The following is a 12,198-nucleotide window of genomic DNA, read 5'->3' as shown; positions in this document are numbered from 1 at the left end:
AAAAGCGTGGGTTAGGTTTTAATAAAGCATGGAATACTCAACTATCCCTATTAAAGAGATGCAGTCTTTGGAAACATTAACTAACCCAGTAGCATACAGTATGTGCACTTTCAAAATAGAGAAAATAGTTTACATTACCATTTACTCTATCTACAGTGTAGAGTTTGGGACACTGATATACACAGAGGTCCTCCTGATGGAAATTACTATTATATAAACAAGCTTTTCCCTATTCGAGAAATAAATAACTATTGCAATTTATAGCAGAAAACCAGGTTCAGAAATTCATTGTCTTCTCTCACAGAGTTACATTTGATGCCGTCCCATATTAAATGTATCTTCCATCAAACCTTTTTTAAACCCTGCTAAACTAACTGCTTTAACCATCTCTGGTAAAGAATTCCAGAGTGTAATTACACTTTGATTGAAGAAATATTGTATCTGATTTGTATGAAATTTACTACTTAGCAGTTTCGTTGTATGTTCCCTCATTTTTGTATTTCTTGAAAGAGTAAACAAGTGATTCGCTTCTACCTGTTCCACTCTACTCCTGTTTTAGCATGAAGGGATTATTGTACTTTTATTGCACCATGTTGTCACAGAGTCTGATATCCATTTTCAGTTGGACAATCAGGAAGGACAGAAATCACTAAGGAATTAGCAATGTGACCTTGAGTAGCAGGTATTCATTCCCTTTCTGAAGTATGGAATTCATGTATATTTCGTAAACTACAGTTTTAGATGTGTGCATCCTACTTTTGTGAATTTTGGATTTAGAAGATTCTGGAATAAACAAATTTAGCAAAGAGGGGGAAGTTGCTACCTTTCAGATGTGTTTATTTAGCTCAGGTCCCATTTTATGCAGTGAGACTTTGGGGCTCATTAAAAAAAGATAGATGTCCAAAAGATGCCATAAACCGGCACTTGCATGTCTTACTAGTCAAAATGTCCAAGTGGTCATTTTCAAAATTGAGTTATTAGATGTCTCAAAAGTGGCACTCGGCACTAGTTGCCTCCCCTATTGGTATATCCCCTTTCACCCCTTCCTTTCCTCTGTTCAGTTCACCACATGTACACCTCTGCATTATTGAAGAAGAGTTGTTTATTAACAATTGGAATAAATAAAGGCCGCAGCAATAGATCCATTAACATCAACATCAACATCAACATATCAATGCAACAACAAACAATTAACTGCAAAGCATACAACTGTCCACTAATCAGATCCTTGTACATCATACCTTTGCTTGACATCACATCTACTCGACGTCTTGTCCGAGGTTCAGCAGAAGACGCAGTTAGCAACCGCCTGTCAGGGGAGGGGGGTGTCGTTCAAGCCGCCCCTCCGTGCCGGCCATCCCCTTTCCCGTATAAGGAAGGGGCCTATTACATGCCAGTGTCAATAGGCCTCCCTGCTATCCAAGAAGGGAGACATGCATCTTGCTTGTTCCCCTCAGCTGCTTCGTTCAGTGCTATGCGCTACCCCTTTCTGCTCTCACCCCAGTGCTGGTGTGTGATGCGTTTAATTGCCCCGCCTCGCTTATCCCGGTTTTCCACATAGCCTATGGCTGTGCCACGCGCCTTGTAACAGGGCTTCTCAAGCGTCCTGTAAGGTGCTGAGATATATGTCCAGACCAATGTCAGAAAGATGTATGCCGTCGGGTCTATACACCCCTGTGCAAATGTCCTCCAGTAGCCCATCCCCCTATCTTTTGCATGAACCCGCCCATCCACTTGTTAATTTTCTTCTGTGTCCTTTCGATTGCTTGGTGTGACCTAGTCCCCCTCCATAACAGCCACAGAATGATGTGGGTCCAAATGAGCACCGTATTGGGCATAAGACCAGCTATGGCCATTACATCAGTTTGTATCTTCTTTGTCAACAGCACGCTGTTGGTAGAGGTCAAATCATTTCCCGCTACATGCAAGAGGAGGGCAAACGGAGGCGAGTGAGACCTCGGCACCCAGAGAATGGTCGGCATCAGTCCCCATGACCTTAACCAAACTATGGCAGCCTGTGTCTGTGGCAGACCCAAATTCTCACCCAAAGGCCTTGCCTTTGCTCTTCATTGTGCCCAATGGATGAACGAGTGCCCGCAAATCCAGATCTGCCTTTGGCCTCCCAACACACCTGTAAGGAGAGGGCAGACAGTATGGTAAACATCAGGCCAAATATTATGGGCATGGGGACAGGGTTTCAAGTCTAATATATCGCCTATATGCATTGGACTTCCATCGGCCGATGTCCCTAATCTGCTGATGAGAGAGGCCCCTGGCTGCTGCGGCTGTAGCCACCCTGATTATAAATTAGTGTGACCTGAACCTGAGATTTCCCACCCCCAATCTATCCATGCATAGCTGCAATACTCTTACAAACTCCGGGACAGGGGAGAGTTATTCTCATGAATTAGGAGGAACCCCGGGGCTGCGGGTCTACGGACCATGTATGCCTGCAGGTTGAACACAGAGCACGTGACTACCCCTTTGCGTGTGCCTAAAGTGATGAGCACACCTTTTGCTAACTGGTCCATCTTGGATTGGGGCACCAGTACTGTAACTGAGTTGGACATATACTGAATGTTAGCTAGAAGCAGGCCGCCCTTCACCCGGGGTTCTAGAATTGGGTACTAACTCACCCACCCTAAACGCCCCACGGAAGGCCAAGGCGAAGGCACATTTAAATAGCCGTGCTTTGAAATCTGACAGGCAAACGCTATGCAAAACCCCCAGCAGTTGCCCCAAATGTGCCTCCGTGATGGGCAACTGGCTGTCGGGTTGCGATCTCTGAAGCCACTCCCACCTCTTCATCATTCTGCACACCACAAAAGCCTTGGTGGGATTTTCCATCCCCAACGCCTGGGTGAAAAAACTGATGTGGCTAATGTGGCCACCACTCGGCTCCTCTTCATACCATCCTGCTTGCACTCCGATATGAAGCGAACCACTATCGATACATGGAACATACGAACATAAGCAATGCCTCTGCTGGGTCAGACCTGAGGTCCATCGTGCCCAGCAGTCTGCTCACGCGGCGGCCCAACAGGTCCAGGACCTGTTCAGTAATCCTCTATCTAAACCCCTCTATCCCCTTTTCCAGCAGGAAATTGTCCAATCCTTTCTTGAACCTGTGAGCCTGCCGGTGCCGGGTATTGCAACTGGCTCCCGACCAGGGCTCAGCAAACACCGTCCATAACGTGCCTTCAAAAGAGGTTGAAGGTCCTGCTGGTTCTTATGAGTAAAACAATAAAAAATGTCAGGCACAATAAAGCTTTTCAACAAAACTGAGTCCAACTTTATTTCCCAAATAGCAAACTGCAAGAATTTGGGCTACGGATTCAAAATCAAACATAAACAGAAAATTTGGGACTGGCAAAAAAGCCCACACCTTTCTTGCAGTTCTGTTGCAGCTCTTTCTTACAGACCCCACCATTCAAAAAGGGAAAAATAAGAGCTACAAAAACGGCCCAGCCTTTATACTAGTTCTTCACTATAGTTCTTAAGGTCTCTTAGCACTTGCTGATTAGGCCTGGCTTTTAACAGGCCTTCCCCAGCCAACTTAACCAGCTGGTGGGGGAGGGGAGTAGTCGAATCCACTATCACAAACTTGCCAAAAATGGCCCCACAATCCCAACCCGAGGATCTTCAGTGAATTCTCCCCACTACTATCCCTTTCATACTTCAGCAACAGAGTCTCATTCCAACAGTCCAAAAGAAAAGAGAATGCAAAAAACAAACTTCCTTCAGTGTCCCACAAATAAGGCACCAAGTTCAGCAGTGAGCCTAGCACTGCTCACACAGTCTGCACTGGACTTGTGCTTCCAGACAGCCCAAAAGAAAACAAGATTCAAAAACAAACAAAACAGCAAGGAAATCCAACTTAGCTCTGATCCATGTAGATTTCCTCTGGTTCCATGGAAGTGTCCATAGCCTCTATGGGATCAGTGCTGGCTGTCTGATCTGCCTCAGGGACGGTTGTTGCATCCACCATTTCAATTTCATTGCTCTGTTGCAATTCAGGAGCCCAGTCCCTCGAGACTCCTTCCAGGGCTGGCCCAGGGTAGACTGATTTGGTCTTCCTCAGCTCAGCTTCTAAAGCACTGAGCTGGCCATGCCCTAACTTGGGAGGGGGAAGGGCAACCTGCTGCTTCTGCTGAGTTTTCCTTTGAGTCTTAATTAGACTCAACAGCTGTGAGCTCCCTGAGCTAGGAGCCTGCCTCCTAGGCTGTTCCTTTCTACAGGGCACCTCCTGTTGCTCTTGGCTGTTCTCCCAATATTCCTCCTCCCCCCAGGGTTCTGGATCTTGGTTGTTCAATCTGAACTCAGAGCCTACTTGTCTGTCTGAGTGGGAGCTGCTATATTGGTCAGCCCTCTTAAGGTTAAGGCCTGGGTCTTGAGGAGATCTATCTGGCACAAGCTTAGCTCTAAGGCTGGGGTTGTGACAAACCCCAATACTGTACTCTGCCCTATTAGGCCCTCTGGAAGCGCATTCCAGGTGTCCACCACACGTTGGGTAAAGAAGAACTTCCTAGCATTCATTTTGAATCTGTCCCCTTTCAACTTTTCCGAATGCCCTCTTGTTCTTTTATTTTTTGAAAGTTTGAAGAATCTGTCCCTCTCTACTCTCTCTATGCCCTTCATGTTTGTAAATCTCTATCATATCCCCTCTAAGTCTCCTCTTCTCCAGGGACAAGAGTCCCAGTTTTTCCAATCTCTCAGCATATGAAAGGTTTGTGTCGCTCTCCTCTGAACCCTATCGAGTATCGCCATATCCTTCTTAAGGTACGGCGACCAATATTGGACGCAGTACTCCAGATGTGGACGCACCATCGCCCGATACAATGGCAGGATAACTTATTTTGTTCTGGTTGTAATACCCTTCTTGATTATGCCTAGCATTCTGTTTGCCTTCTTAGCGGCCGCTGCGCACTGTGCCGTCGGCTTCATTGTCATGTCCACCATTACCCCCAAGTCCCTTTCTTGGGTACTCTCATTCAATAACATCCCTCCCATCATATAGTTGTACCTCGGGTTTCTTTTCCCACATGTAATACTTTACATTTCTCAACGTTGAACTTCATCTGCCATCTCATCGCCCATTCCCCAAGTTTGTTCAAGTTCGTTTGCAATTCTTCGCAATCCTCTTTAGTCCGAGCTCCACTAAATAGTTTGGTGTCAGCCGCAAATTTTATTATCTCACACTTCGTCCCTGTTTCTAGATCATTTATGAATATATTAAATAGCAGCGGCCAGAGCACCGAGCCCTGCAGAACCTCACTCGTGACCCTCCTCCAGTCCGAATAGTGGCCCTTAACTCCTTAACTTGCTTCCTATTCGCCAATCAGTTTCTGATCCATCCTTCCACCCCATGGTTCTTCAGTTTCCGGAGTAGGCGTTTATGGGGCACCTTGTCAAAGGCTTTTTGGAAATCTAGATATATGATGTCTATGGGGTCTCCTTTGTCCATCCGTTTGTTAATTCCTTCAAAGAAGTGCAATAAGTTCGTTAGGCACGATCTCCCCTTGCAGAAACCATGTTGGCTGGTTATCAGAAGTTCGTTTCTTTCAAAATGTTCATCGATGTTTTCTTTTCCCCATTCCCTGTAACTGAGGTCAGACTCACTGGTCTGTAGTTTCCCGGGTCACCTCTTGATCCCTTTTTAAAGATGGGCATAACGTTGTTATCTTCCAGTCCTCCGGGGTCATGCCTGTTTTCAGGGATAGATTGCAAATTTGCTGCAGTAGTTCCGCTATCTCCTCCTTTAATTCCTTCAGAACCCTTGGATGGATTCCGTCCAGATCTGAGGATTTGTCAGTTTTTAGTTTTTCTATCTGCCTGCGTACATCTTCTAGGCTCACTTTCATGGATGTTAATTTTTCTGCTTGATTTCCATTGAAGAATTGCTCAAGTTCCGGTATGTTGGATGTGTCTTCGTTTGTAAATACAGACGAAAATAACATGTTAAGTCTTTCTGACACTTCTTTCTCCTCCTTCATCATTCCCTTCCTGTCTCTGTCATCCAGCAGTCCTACCTCCTCTCTAGCCGGTTGCTTCCCTTTAACATATCTAAAGAACGGTTTGAAATTTCGTGCTTCCCTGGCTAGCCTCTCTTCATACTCTCTTTTGGCTTTTCAAACTACTCGGTGACATTCTTTTTGATACTTCCTGTGCTCTTTCCAGTTCCCCTCAGTTTTGTCCTTTTTCCATTTCCTGAATGAATTTTTCTTGTTGCCTATCACTTCCTTAACTATTTTAGTTATCCACGCCGGGTCTTTTGTTCGACTCTTTTTGCACCCATTTCTGAATCTGGGGATATACAGATTTTGCCCTTTGCTCACCATGTTCTTGAGAAAAGACCAGGTTTGTTCTACCATTTGCCATGTTTTGGAAGTGTTCTTAAGTTTCTTCCTTACCATTTCCCTCATTGCTTCGTAGTTTCCTTTCCTGAAGTTGAAAGTTGTCGCTATGGTTCTCTTTCCTTTCGGTATTCCTACCTCAACCTTGAACTTGATCATGTTATGATCGCTGTTTCCCAATGGTCCCACTACCTCTACTTCCTTTGCAGGTCCCCTTAACCCATATAGGATTAGATCCAAAGTGGCATTTCCTCTCGTTGGTTCTCTAACAAGCTGCTCCATGAAACAATCTTGTATAGCTTCCAGGAATTCTGTCTCCCTAGCGCATTTTGAGCTTCCAAGACTCCAGTATATCCCATGGTAGTTGAAGTCTCCCATAATAATCGTGTTACCACTTTTGCATTCTCACTTCATCTCGGCTTCCATTTCTTCATCGATATCTCCAGTTTGCCCGGGTGGATGATAGTATAGGCCCATCTTTATTTCAGGCCCTTTCCTTCCCGGTATTTTAACCCATAGCGATTACAGCTTGTTGGTCATATCTGCTGTGTCCATTTTTGTCGATTGTATGCTTTCTTTTATGTATAAGGCTATTCCAACTCCTTTCTGTCCTGACCTGTCCTGGCGATAGAGCTTGTGCCCCGGCAGTGTTGTATCCCATTTGTTTTCTTCATTCCACCATGTTTCAGAGACTCCAATGATGTCTATGTCCTCTGCATTGGTCATGGCTTCTAATTCCCCCATTTTGTTTCTTAGGCTCCTTGCATTAGTATATATGCAATTTAGATCCTGGTATTTTCTTGTCTTCATTTCCTTTCCCTGTGCTTCGGTCTTTAGTTTCTTCTCTTTTGTTACAATCCTTCTAACCTCCTCTTCTGGGTTAGTCAACGCCTGTAATTTGTCCATTGTTTCTTCCCAGCCTTTTTTCCCCTCTGTATCTTCACGGGATACCTTCTTCCGAATCGTTGATGCTTGGTCGACTGTCGGCTTTCCCTTTCTTCTTAGTTTAAAGTCTGTTCTATTCCTCTCCTGACGTTGTTTGCTAGAAGTCTTGTTCCCGCCGTGCTCAGATGCAGTCCATCTCTCCTGTAGAGCTTGCTCTTGCCCCATAACGTTGTCCAGTTCCTCACGAAGTGGAACCCTTCTTCCTCACACCATCTCCTCATCCACGCATTTATTAATTGTAGTTCCTCCTGCCTTTTCACATCTGCCCTCGGTACTTGTAGGATCTCTGAGAATGCTATCTTTTGGGTCCTCATCTTCAGCTTCCTTCCCAGAATCTTGAACTATTCTATCAGCGTGCTTCTTCTGTAGTCTCTCCTGCTGACATCGTTCGTCCCGATGTGGATCATTACTGTGGTCTCTTCCGTCTCCGCTCCTTCCAGGATCTTTCCAATTTTGACCACAATGTCTTGGTTCTCGATCCTGGGAGGCAGGTCAACAGTCGATCCTCTCTCCCTCCTGCTATGTGGCTGTCCACATGCCTCAGGATCGAGTCTCCCACTAGGATCACTGACTTTCCCTTTTTTAGGTTTCGCTTCATTCTCAGGTCAATGTCCTCGGTGTGCTTCACTGCTTCCTCTCCTGCGCATTGACTAGCCATTTTCTACCCTTCATGCAATGTTCCTCTGTGGGTGTCTTCTATAAGGTCATCTGCTTCTTGTTCTCCCTTCCATGTTGGTGTTGGTGTAACTTCATCGTTCATCTGAAGTTCTTTTTCTTCCACTCTCCTCCTGTAGGCTTCCTCAATTAATTTCTCGAGTTCCCTGACCTCCTCCTCAATGTGTCTCTCATTCATGAAGTCTATAGCTGTCCTGATTGGGTCCTCTTTAGTGTGAAGTCCTTCTAGCTCCTGTATCTTGTCCTCTAGTCACTTCTTCAAGCTTTCCAGATCCTGGCACCGACCGCATACATATGACTGTCTGCCCGAGGGGATTTAGTCATACATATGACAGTCTGTGCAGAACACTGGAAAGCTCATCTTCTGGTTTCCCTCTGCTTCCATTGTCGTTCTCTCTCTCTCTTTCTCTCTCTCTCTCTGCCTGTTGCTTGTGTCCTCTCTCTCTCTCTCTCTCTCTCTCTGCCTAATACTGGTGTCCTCTCTCTCTCTCTCTGCCTGCTGCTGGTGTCCTCTCTCTTTCTCTCTGCCTGCTGCTGGTGTCCCCCCCCCCCTCTCTCTCTCTGTCTGCTGCTGGTGTCCTCTCTCTCTCTCTCCCTCTCTCTCTCTCTTTGCCTGCTGCTGGTGTCCTCTCTCTCTCTCTCTCTCCCTCTCTCTCTCTCTCTCTCTACTTGATGCTGGTGTCCTCTATCTCTTTGTCTGCTGCTGGTGTCCTCTCTCTCTCTCTCTCTTTCTCTCTACCTTCTTCTGGTGTCCTCTCTCTCTGTCTGCTGCTGGTGTCCTCTCTTTCTCTCTGCCTGCTGCTGGTGTCCCTCCCCTCTCTCTCTCTCTCTCTCTCTGTCTGCTGCTGGTGTCCTCTCTCTCTCTCTGTCCCTCTCTCTCTCTCTACTTGATGCTGGTGTCCTCTATCTCTCTGTCTGCTGCTGGTATCCTCTCTCTCTCTCTCTTTCTCTCTGCCTTCTGCTGGTGTCCTCTCTCTCTCTCTGCCTGCTGCTGGTGTCCTCTCTCTCTCTCTCTCTCTCTCTCTCTGCCTGCTGCTGGTGTCCTCTCTCTCTCTCTCTCTCTGCCTGCTGATGATGTCCCCCCTCTCTCTCTCTCTTAGCCTGCTGCTGGTGTCCTATCTCTTTCTCTCTGCCTGCTGCTGGTGTCCCCCCTCTCTCTCTCTCTCTGTCTGCTGCTGGTGTCCTCTCTCTCTCTCCCTCTCTCTCTCTCTCTGCCTGCTGCTGGTGTCCTCTCTCTCTCTCTCTCTCTGCCTGCTGCTGGTGTCCTCTCTCTCTTTCTCTGCCTGCTGCTGGTGTCCTCTCTCTCTCTCTCTGCCTGCTGCTGGTGTCCTCTCTCTCTCTCTGCCTGCTGATGATGTCCCCCCTCTCTCTCTCTCTTAGCCTGCTGCTAGTATCCCCTCTCTCTCTCTATGCCTGCTGCTGGTGTCCTCTCTCTCTCTCTCTCTCTGCCTGCTGCTGGTGTCTTCTCTCTCTCTCTCTCTCCTGCTGGTGGCCTCTTTCTCTCTCTCTCTCTCTCTCTGCCTGCTTCTGGTGTCCTCTCTCTCTCTGCCTGCTGCTGGTGTCCCCTCTCTCTCTCTCTTTCTCTCTCTCTGCCTGCTGCTGGTGTCCTCTCTCTCTGCCTGCTGCTGGTGTCCTCTCTCTCTCTCTCTCTCTCTCTGCCTGCTGCTGGTGTCCTCTTTCTCTCTCTCTTTCTGCCTGCTGCTGGTGTCCTCTCTCTCTCTGCCTGCTTGCTGTCCTTCCCTGGTGCCCTTGGGTGCAGTGACTTGGCCCTTCTTGAGGCCCTTCGCAAAGGCACTCTCTCTAAGGTGAGCACCTTTGCTGCTCGCCTTCGCCACGTGCCGTTGGCTCCTCCCCTTTTAAGGGGGATCTTCGGGTCTGCTTTGGGTGATTTCAGGGAGTGGGTGGAGCTATCTCTCGCGTCAGCCCTTCACCCTCTGCCTTCTCTCTGCTCCCTCATGCCTTCTTCGGTGGATTTTGTCCTCTCTCCCTCCTCTGCCCAACTTCACCTGCCTGCCCCGAACTCAAGCAAGCTGGCAAGCTGGATGTCCTGTGCAAACCTTAGCTGCACTGTCCCTTCATAGGCCCTAAACAGCTGGAGATACTTTTTCCTGGATGTGTCAGACAACGATTGCATCATCAGTGCCCAAACTTCAGAGGACCAAGATGCCATACTGCTTCTGGGATAGGTGTGGGGTCAGGATCTGCCTCCGGTGTCAGCGACCGAAACACTGACATCTTAAAATGAGAGAGGGAATCAGCTATGTTGTTTAAGACCCCCGGGATATGCCTTGCTCAGACAGAAATGTTATGTAGCAAACAAAGCAAGACAAGCTTTCTCAGGAGGTTAATAGTAGGGGGGGGAGTTAGCTGACAATCCGTTAATTGACTGACTGAAATAAGATAGACTTGTTCGCCATCTCCCTCCCCCAAATGTGCAGGGAAGCCACAATGGGGAACAATTCCAGGAAAGTAATATCCCAAAACACCCCTTCCCATGTGCTGGGCCATTGTACTGCACACCATGCCCCTTGGAAGTATATTCCCATGCCCTCACTCACTGTGGCATCTGTGTATAGCTGCAGGGAATCCGCTGGCTCACATGGACCCTGCCAAAAGGCCAGCCCATTGAATGATTGGAGAAAGGAATGCCAAACTCACAGGTCCTCCCAGATCACCCTGGACACCCGAATGCGATTATGCTGTTTCAACACACCCGCTGTGGCCCTAGCCATCCTACGTGTGAATACCCTCCCCATAGGGATCACCCTGGTGGCGAAAGCCAACAGGTCAACCAATTCCTGAAATTGCTTAAGGGTAGCTTTTTTGTTAGTTCACATCACCCCGACTGCCTATTTTAGCTTGTCAACCTTGTCCCGGGGGAGCCTGGACATCTGTTTTCTACATCAAGTTCTATGCACAAAAATGTTAACAAGCTCATGGGGCCAACTGTCTTGTTGTGGGCAAGGGGAATCCCGAAGTGGGTGGCTAGGCTTGTAAACTTGTCCAGGAGTGTCCCCACACTTGTGGTGATCCTTGCCTATGAACAAAAAATCATCCAAGTAATGTAAAGTCTCTCCCGCCGTGCTTATCTGGTTAACCACCCAGTTGACAAATGTACTGAACTGTTCGAAATAGGCGCAAGATATCGAGCAGCCCATGGGAATACATTTGTCAAAGTAAAAATGGCCCTCCCAACTAAAGCCCGAGAGTGGGAAGGAGTCAGGGCGTACCAGCAGCAGCCTAAATACTGACTCAATATCGGCCTTTGCCAGATAGGCCTGTACCCCAAATTGGCAAATGATATGTATCACCTTATCGATAGAAGTGCACTGAACTGAACATAAACCTGGGTCGATGAAATCATTCACTGCCCCCCATTGGGTGTGATAGGTTATGAATTAACCTAAACTTTTTTCAGGACCACCCCAATAGGTGAGATGATCAAGTTAGGGAAAGAGGGCTGATCGAAGGGGCCCACAATCCTGCCCTTGTCTAGTTCCTTCCGCAACTTCTCCCTTATTATCTCCACATGCTATCAGCAGGACAGTAAGTTCCTCCAGTATCTGCCTCCTCCTCCAGTGGCCCTGTGTATGGAATGCAAAACCCCTCTCCAAACCCCTGTTGTATCCCTGCAGCCTCATCCCTACTGGGGTATTGCCCCAGCCAAAACCACATAGCCTCAAGCTTGATGGGGGTTGGTGCTAGTTCCTTCCTTGGGGCGACCCATGTGCATCATAGGTTGCCGCCTATCCCTGCCCACCCCACATTGGGCTGCCGGGTGTGAGCCACCGCACATGTTACATGCATGTCGGAACCGGCAGTTGGTCCATGTGCATAACCCATTATTAAACTGGCGACAGGTCCATCTGAGGTTTGAATATCCTGCTTGCTGAAACCCACTACCTTGCCCGACTGGCGGAGTGAACTGGGGTCCCTGCCTGTCGCCCTGACCCTGAAACTGTGACAAGAATTGATCTGGATGAAACGGTCTGTGTGCCGACATCTCGTCGAGCCAGAGGTCAACCATCCTGTGTTTCCATGTAATGGATTTGTTTTCTGATATACTTTTTCTAAATTTAATATCGTAGTTCAGCCAGGCCCACCCCTCGTACCACTTGTGGGCCCTGATTATCATGTCAGAGTATCTGATTAAATGTGGACTCATGTCTGGGTCCTTCTCTATCACTACGCTCATGAAAATGTGGAAAGCCGAGATCCAGTTACT

The sequence above is a fragment of the Geotrypetes seraphini genome, chromosome 12 (genome assembly GCF_902459505.1).
Source record: "Geotrypetes seraphini chromosome 12, aGeoSer1.1, whole genome shotgun sequence".
NCBI classification, from domain to species: domain Eukaryota; kingdom Metazoa; phylum Chordata; class Amphibia; order Gymnophiona; family Dermophiidae; genus Geotrypetes; species Geotrypetes seraphini.
Note: the sequence above shows the minus strand (reverse complement) of the source record.